The following is a 9,190-nucleotide window of genomic DNA, read 5'->3' as shown; positions in this document are numbered from 1 at the left end:
TATACATAAAAAATTGTATCGAAACATAGATAAGCTCGAATATAATATGTTTTTAAAATTCACAAACAAAACTTATTATATGTGACTCGTCTCATACATAAGAAACATGAAAAAAAAAACTACATTGAAACATACATAAACTCGAAGTTAAGCTGACAATTTTATAAAAAAAAACCATGTAATTTAAAAAACTAACGAATGAAAGTTCTAAATTAAAATTGAAACGTTGACCACCTTGAATTATACCGAAAAACATATAAAACTAAACACGTTAAAGTATGTTTTATTAGGTTAAAGGACGAAAGTTATTAATGAAAATCAAATTATATATAATATGGGGTTATACACGAAAATTTAAAAAATAGAAGATTAAAAGTAACATTTTTCAAAGTTCAAAGTGAAGGTTTCAAAGTGATATTTTAAAAAGTAAAGGGGTGAAAAATCCAAAAACTCATAAAAATAAAAATATAGAAAAAGTTACATAAATGGTCATCATGGTTTACTGATAGTCACAAACCCAATGTCTACTACTTGAAAAGACCAAAATACCCTCACACTAATAGATGAACAATAACGACGTCAGCAAAAATGACAATTCACACAAGTTTTGGAAACCACAATGATCATGTTCGTAAAAAATATTTAGCAACAACTGAGTTTCTAACCTTTGTAAACCATATAGAGCATTTTTGTAGTTTTGTAATAATATACAAAATTTCATAAATGACCATTTGGTTTGCTAAAAGTAGCAATTTAAGGATATCTTTCATTAGGGTAATACTGGTGATCCCTAGCGTTTCCAAATCCAACACATATGGTCCGTTAGTAGTTAAAACTAACTTTTAATCAATTAACTTTTTTAAAATGACGAATTTACCCTTGGACCAAATTTGAAATATATAAAATACTACAAGGACCTTTTTTTAGCTCCGGCGATTTCAGAGGTGCCTTTTTCTGGTGGGATCAAACGCCGTTGATTCTTTTCTTCTCTCATGGTTGTCTTCAATGGTCGGTAATGAGCAGGGTCCTCAGTCTCATTATGCTCCAATCAATAATCGGCTGGTGGATAATCTTTCTTCTTCCTTCTATGTTACAAATTTTCTTCCTAATGCCGATGTGAAGTCTTTGTGGGACGTTTGTGCTAAAATCGGGATGATGGCTGATGTTTATATGGCTTAGAAATTATCAAAATTAGGTAAGATATTTGCTTTTGTTCGGTTTATTAAAGCTAGTGATGAACAAGTATTGGAACGTAGACTTTGGGAAATTTGTATGGGATCGTATCACTTATTTGCTTTTATTGCTCGGTTTAATTGGGTTTTGAGTAAGAATGAAGGGGCGACTTCGCAGGGCAAGTTAACAGGTCGGTTTCTCAGGGGCATATTAACCGATCTAAGTCTGACGAACAGATTGGGAGTTCTCAGGTGCATGTTCATGTCCAGAGTGGTTCTTATGCCAATGCAGTTAAGGGAGATACGGGTGTGAAAGATAAGCAAAGGCCAGTTTCTGTTGTGTGCTCTTTACAAGGAACAAAGATTGAAAATCCGTTGTCCATGTAGTCTTCGATTTTCGGTAAGTTGGGAGATATCAGATTGATTCCAAAACTATGTATTCTTTTGAAAAAAGAAGGATTTCCTGAGATTGTTATCAAGTATGTTGCTAGTGACTGGCTGTTTATCTCTTTTCTATCCTAGGATACTTGCACTCGGTTCAAGAAGTGTGAAGGGGTTAAGTCTTATTTTTCATTTTTTAGACCGGTTGTTAATGGTTTCTATGTTAAAGAGCATGTTATTTGGTTAGAGATGTTGGGTTTACCTTATTGTGCTTGGAATGATGTTGTTGTTAAAAAGATAGCTAATATGTAGGGTGATATTTTCTTTCTTGAAGAATATGAGAATGCTCCATTGGCGGTAAAATGTGTGTGTATTAAAACTGTGAAGTCTTCCTTAATTAATGATAAGATTAGGGTGGTTACTCAAGGAATAGAATATGTTGTTATAGTGCGCAAAATTTCTAATTGGGAACCGGATATGATGGAAGATGGTGATATAGATTCGGATATTCCGGATTTGTCAGGCGATGAGGAAGAAGATGTATGTTTTGATGAAGATGAGATTGTAGGTCTTAAAGTAAAAGAAGGTGAAAAAGTGGATGAGGGGCACGGGGATTCTTTCAGTACGGACAACATGCATAGTAAAGGGGATAGAGGTGTCGGGTTTGTGGATAGAAAAGTAGGTTTTTTGAAACTAATATTAAAAGAAAGGGCAATGAGGATGTGGATGGGGTTCTTCCTCATTTGTTGTTGCTGCCACTCCAGTTACGGATGTGAATCAAAGTGAACCGATAATGCCTAGAGATGTTTCTCCGGTTAGGCTGGCTGAGGATGTGATGCCAAATGGCCCGACACAAGTGGTGGATGATGTGGAGGGTGAGAGGGTTTTGGAATCCCTTTCGCAACCTCCTAGTTTTCCGCAAAAGAAATCATCTTCTTCTTTTGGATCCACTAAGTTGTTGAAAAATAAAGTCCCAATAGTGGTTGATGATATTGATGATGTGTTGAAGCAATATTTTGAAATGGGAGGCCTTCTTGGGTATGATATGGAATCTAATAATGACCGGGTTTAAAAGATTTTGTCTAGTATTGGTGTGGTACAAGTGGATCAATGAATTGTCTTTCATTGAATATTTGTGGTACGTGGACTTTCTTAAAAAGAAGTTGGGTTAAGGCGTTATGTTTGCAGTTTGGAGTGTCTTTTTCGGGTTTGCAAGAAACGAGAATGATTCAAATTGATCTGTTCAAGATTCGTAGTATGTGGGCTAATTATAGTTTTGATTTTGCTACGAGTTGTGCATGTGGACGATCTGGGGGTATTCTCTCAATTTGGGATCCAAATGTGTTTGTTAAAAGTAGTGTTACTTGTACTAGTAATGTAGTTATTGTGGGTGGCTTGTGGTTTCCTTTTAATCTTAATTATTTTATGGTCAATATTTATGCTCCTCAAGATTTAGTGGGAAAGCAACATTTATAGGGGTACCTCTCGGCCTTTTGAGGAGGAATGGGGGTAACTATGTTTTCTTTGGGGATTTTAATGTTATTAGAGAGGCGGCGAAAACATTTGGCTCTGTATTTTGTCCTAGCTCAGCTATGTCGTTTAATGATTTTATTGAGGAGAATGGACTTATCGATGTGCCTATGGTTGGGAAGCGGTTTACTAGAGTTGATAAAATTGGAGCTAAGTTAAGCAAGCTAGATCGATTCTTAGTGTCAGATGGGTTCTTTGAAAAGTTTAACCAACCACAGGTTTCAGTTTTAGATAGGAAGTGGTCCGATCATTGTCCGATTTTGTTGCATACGAATGATTTTGACTATGGGCCTTCTTCGTTTAAATTCTTTAATTTTTGGCTTTCTATGGCGGGCTTTGAAGATGTGGTGAAAAGGGTTGCATCTGATTTTGTTGGTCACCCATCTTGGAGCAAGTTTTTTGTGTTTAAAAACAAACTTAAATTCATTAAAAATAGGATTCGTTCTTGGAATACGGAGACTAAGGCTGCTTCACAAATTTCTACTTCTCAATTAGTAGGTCGGCTAGTAGCTATTGATAAGTCTATTGATGATGTTCATTCTAGTGATCACCTTATTCGTGAGAGAAGAGGTATGGTGATTTGGCGAATCTAGAAAAAGTTATATCTCTTGATGTTGCGCAAAATGTTAGATCGACCTGGGCTGTGGAGGGTGATGAGAATTCTGTGTTTTTTCATGCCTTATTGAAAAAAAGAAGACGTTAATTGATGATTAGAGGTGTATCTATTGATGGGGAGTGGATTTTGGAGTCTTCTAGGGTGAAAAAGGCTTTTTATGACTTCTATGCAGCAAAATTTCAGTCGTTCCGAGGTGTTAGTTTGAATCGGAGAAGCCATAGATTCAAGTCCCTTGATTCGAGAGTTGATTCTTCTCCTGAAGTAGTGTTCATGGATGATGAGATTAAAAATTTTGTTTAGAATTATGGAGTGGACCGTGCCCCTGGTCCTGATGGTTTTACTTTTTGGTTTCTTAGACAGTTTTGGGAGATCCTTGTTGGTGATGTTATTGCTTTTGTCCAAGAGTTTTTTGATAAACCGAATTTCCCGGTGGGGTGTAACTCATCGTTTGTTACATTGATCCCAAAAGCTGGTAATCCAATTCATATTAATGATTATCGCCCTATTAGTCTTATCGATTTGCAATTTAAGATTATTGCTAAAATTTTGACCAATAGGTTAGTTCCGATGTTACAAGATGTTATAGGGATGGAACAGTCTACTTTCCTTAAATCTAGGAAAATTTTGGATGGTCCACTGGTGGTGAACAAGTTGGTCAAGTGGTTTAAGAAGAAGAAAAAAAAACTTATGTTGTTTAAGGTTGATTTTGAAAAGGCGTATGATTCGGTGAGATGGGAGTATCTGGATACGATTCTTTTGTTTCTCGGGTTTGGTGAGAAATGGAGAGGTTGAATTCAGAGTACATTTTCAAATGCAAGATCTTCTATGTTGATTAATGGAATTCCTACATATGAGTTTCAACTTTTCAGAGGTCTTAGACAAGGGGATCCTCTTTCTCATTTTTTGTTTATTATAGCTACAGGTCTTCATATTGCGGTTGAGGATGCGGTTGCAGAAGGGGTGTTCCAGGGTGCCCCTTTGGGATCTGACGATGTTATTATTTCTCACTTGTTTTATGCAGATGGTGCTATTTTCTTAGGGGAGTGGGATGCTTTTAATATCAAGAATTTGAATCTTATGTTGATATGCTTCTTTTTGGTGTCGGGCCTTAATCTTAATCTCACTAAATCTAAGCTATTTGGTGTGGGAGTCAATTCGTTGGAGGTTGCTAGCTTAGTTTCTTTTACTGGGTGTTCGACTGGTTTTTTTCCTTTTGTCTATCTTGGTATTCCGGTTGGAGAATCTATGGCGTGTATTAAAGGATGGAAAGTTATTATTGATTGATTTAAGAAGTGGTTAGCATCTTGGAAGGTGAAGTTGTTGTCCATTAAAGGCAGGTTGGATCTTCTTAAATCTATTCTGGGGAGTTTGGGTATTTTTTTCCTCTCTATTTTTCGTCTTCCTGTTACTGTGTGTCATCCTTTTGAGGCGTTAAGGGCTCGATTTTTTTGGGGTATTGAAGAAGGCCAGAATCGAATTCATTCGGTTAATTGGAATTTGATTTTAAATTCCCATGTGCAGGGAGGTCTGCGGGTTGGTAATTTGGATGCTTTTAACTTAGCTCTTCTTTATAAATGGAAGTGGCAATTTATTAATGAACCGGGTGCTCTTTAGGTTAAAATTATTAAATTTTTTTATGAAGATGGTGGTGGTTTTTTGGATGGGCAGAGATTAGGTTATGGAGGAGGGGTTTGGAATAAAATTGTCGGCTCTATTAACCAACTTCATGAAAGGGCTATTATCCCTTCTAATTCTTTGCATAGGGTTGTTGGAGATGGGGTACATACTAGGTTTTGGAAGGATGCCTGGTGTTCAGATATTCCTCTTATGGTGAGGTTCGGAAGACTTTTTGCTTTGACTACCAATCAAGATGCTCGGGTTTGTGAGTTTTGGTCTTCAGTAGGTTGGACGTTCCATTGGAGGCGTGGGATTAGAGGAGGGGTTGAATCGACTCAATTTTATTATCTTGTGGAGCTTTTGTCTCCTATTCGGTTAGGGGTGTTGCCTGACAAGTGGATTTGGGATTTAGATCCTTTAGGTATTTTTACTGTTAGTTCTACAAGGAAATGGGTTGATGATATGAGACTGCCTTTAGGTAGTTTTCCTACTAGATGGAACCAATACGTTCCAATTAAAATAAATATTTTTCTGTGGCGATTTATCTTGGATCGTATCCCGGTTAGAGTCAAACCGGTAGAAAGGGGGTGGAGTTAGATTCCTTGTTGTGCCCGGTGTGTCATAATTCACAAGAAAGTGTAAATCATCTTTTATTGTTTTGTTCGGATGCAGTACAGGTTTGGAGACGGGCTGACCATTGGTTAGATTTGGATATTCCGAATTTTTCCTCTATTAGTGTAATGTTGGAGTGGCAGGATGCTAGACCTATTGCTCGTATGGAGCGGGTGATTGTTGAATCAGTGTTTATGGTAGTTATATGGGTGCTTTGGACGTATCGTAATGCTTTACTTTTATTGTTTTCTTTCCGTTGGTTTACTTCTAGGAATTCTAAGGCTAGGATCAGTTGGACGATGTGGATGCAAAACCCAATTCTAATTTAACATGTTTTTTCCTCTAGCTTCTTCATAAAGTGTTTTGTTTTTGTTTTATAAAATGTGGTGTTGTTCTAAAAAAAGAAGGACCTTTTTGTAACCCTATCTTTTTTTTCATTTTGTTTTTAATTTTTACAACTACATTAATACAATAGCTCAGAATTATTTTTCATTTTTTTTTTTATTTTTTACAAATACATCAACACAAGAACAATAAACTACTATCAATTCACAAAGGGAAGTGATTTGTATACAACAAATTTTCTTCATACACAATAGTTTTTGTTTTAAAGAGTTATATAATACAACTCTTTAAAACACAAACTATTGTGTACGGAGAAAAATTGTTGTGCACAAATCAGCATTCACATACCTTAAACATATCAAATATAACAATGACAATTACCGTAACCTTATCTTACTTTCATTTATTATTCTTTTTTACATTTTGGAAGCACCAAAAAAATATTGTAATTAACAATTGTGCCAAATGTATTTACATGTTCCTTAAATATCGATCTCATCCCTTTTTTTTTGGTTTATCGCACCTCTTTGAAAATAGCAATCTCACCAACATACATACACATTCACATTATTCTAATTTTTTGAACGATCCCACAATCCATTGAACTATATAGAGTTCAATGAATTGCCACATCATCCATTAAACATCTTTACAATAATCTTTACAACCCATTAAACACATATTCAATCCCAATCATCAATTTATTCATTCTATTGAACCATTTAATGATCATTCAATTGCTTCCTTCAACTCTACTCCATGTCATCACCCACACTCCATTCAAATCCTATTCAATCCTACTCATCATCCTATTCAACTCTTATACTACTTGCATTATAGATGCTCTAATATTAAAACAAGAAACCAACAAATGATGGAAAAAAGATACAGAGTTCAAGCAAGGCCAAGATAAAACACTATGTTGTCTATAGAGAGCTAATGCCAATATCTTAGAGATTAGAAAAGTAAAAAATGCCAATAAACTTCCATTTAGTAAAGATATAGAGCATGGTATGATATCTCTAGCCAATCAAGTGTTGATATTCCATAGTTTTCAATAACCATGGAGTTTAGTAAGGAAATGGACTCAATTACACTGCTATGATAACCTTATTGAAACGAGATAATTGAAATTCTTTAATCCATTCTTCAATATTTCCATTGCATCTATGAAGACCCATGTGATGATTAAACCATAATATGAGGAAGTGGATAATACAGTAGCCAACTTCACTCAATACTCCAATGTGAAGAAAATGTGAAACGACATGAAGAACAAATATTAGACCTTTAAACTAGAAAACAACAATACGAACACCACCATTTTATCTCAATAAGGACAACATCCTTATTGGATCGATATAACACCTGATCTTGTGGATTACTTATATGAAGCACACAACTATACATGTCTGGAGCTCAAATATGTGAGGTTCAGCCGAAATACAAACCTTGAGAACTATTCTTGATTTAGATTGATTTCATCAAGATAAATCCAATATTATCATTTGAAGCATAAAAACTACCACAAATTAACATTAAACACATAATAATGACCCTTTAAATAGGCAATGACAAGCTAAGCAATGAAGAAATTATGGTTTATGCAACCCCTCCCCCCCCCCCCCAATGTTTGACTTATTTCAAGAACATAAGCACATATGAACCACCTAGAGCATTACAGACTTCCAACCACCATTAACAACTGCTGGATCAACCAAATAAACGTCTCGACCTTTCTTGCTCTTACAGTCTACCCACCCAACGAAACTAACACCTTCAACGTCTTTAGCCTTGATTCAGTTAGCCTTTTTATTCACCAATTCAAAAGGTATAACTCCAAAGCCTTCTACTTCGTCACATTTAGGCATGGTGGGACGAATGATTTATGGATTTCATTGTTCTAGTGTATAAAAACTTCAAAATATGATTACGTTCAAGAGTTTATTCATGAAAAATAAGAAGGCAAGGAAAAGGGACGCGACGGGAGAGGGATGTGGTGGGAGAAAACCACCAACATCGCAATAGAGATATGGAACTACTGACAATAGAATAATAATAATAATAATAATAATAATAATAATAAGAAGAAGAAGGAGAAGAAGAAGAAGGAGAGAGAGAGAGAGAGAGAGAGAGAGAGAATCACATCGACTTTCTCTTGATGGTGGGGGAGAAGAGATCGGGAGACCGAGATTGGTGGTTGGTGATGTAGCTAAGGCAGTGACTCAGGCGAAGATCGGAAGCGAAGATGTTCACATAATACGAGGTTAGGGTGGGGTTAATTCATTTAAATTTATATATTTGGTCATGTAGTTTCAAAAATAAGTAAAATAAAAATGATGGGTATTTGTTAAATTTATATGGACTTAATGTTCGATTTCGAATGGAGTTATATAAGGACCTAGTAACTATCCGTGAATTTGAAACTACATGGACCACCAGTGTAACAGTGTCTTAACATATCCTTAAGGTGTTATTTTTTGAATATTATAGGGACCATTTATGAAATTTTCTGATGTCATATAAAATATTTAATTCCTGAAACATGACATTTGGGAATTTGGAACTTCGAAGAACATAAACAAAAAAGATGGATTTGAAAATGAGGGGTTATATAAGGACTTAGTAACTATGTCGTGATTTTGAAACTACAAGGACCACAATGTAAAAGTGTCTTACATCTACGTGTTATTTTTTGAATATTATAGGGACCATTTATGAAATTTTCTCTTTGTCATATAAAATATTTAATTCCTGAAACATGACATTTGGGAATTTGGAACTTCGAAGAACATAAACAAAAGATGGATTTGAAAATACGATAGGCTAAATCCGGAACATAAGGGCAGATTAAATTGAGTGGCTGCCAGGCCCAAAATCTTGGTCGTGTGAAAATATTTGGGCCCAAAATATTGAC

At 35.4% G+C, this 9,190-nt stretch overlaps 1 long non-coding RNA gene across 1 annotated transcript; it reads left to right on the top strand.

The window, feature by feature from the left end:
* The first annotated feature begins 883 nt into the window (after positions 1–883).
* On the top strand, positions 884–1,801 carry LOC145073778 (uncharacterized). Its single transcript, XR_013691540.1, has 2 exons — positions 884–1,572; positions 1,695–1,801. It is a non-coding gene; the product is annotated as an uncharacterized LOC145073778 (long non-coding RNA).
* The last annotated feature ends 7,389 nt before the right edge of the window (positions 1,802–9,190 follow it).

The sequence above is a fragment of the Lactuca serriola genome, chromosome 9 (assembly GCF_051521515.1).
Source record: "Lactuca serriola cultivar US96UC23 chromosome 9, Lser_US96UC23_V15, whole genome shotgun sequence".
In the NCBI taxonomy this organism is placed as follows: domain Eukaryota; kingdom Viridiplantae; phylum Streptophyta; class Magnoliopsida; order Asterales; family Asteraceae; genus Lactuca; species Lactuca serriola.
Note: the sequence above shows the minus strand (reverse complement) of the source record. Positions and strands in the feature narration are given on the sequence as shown.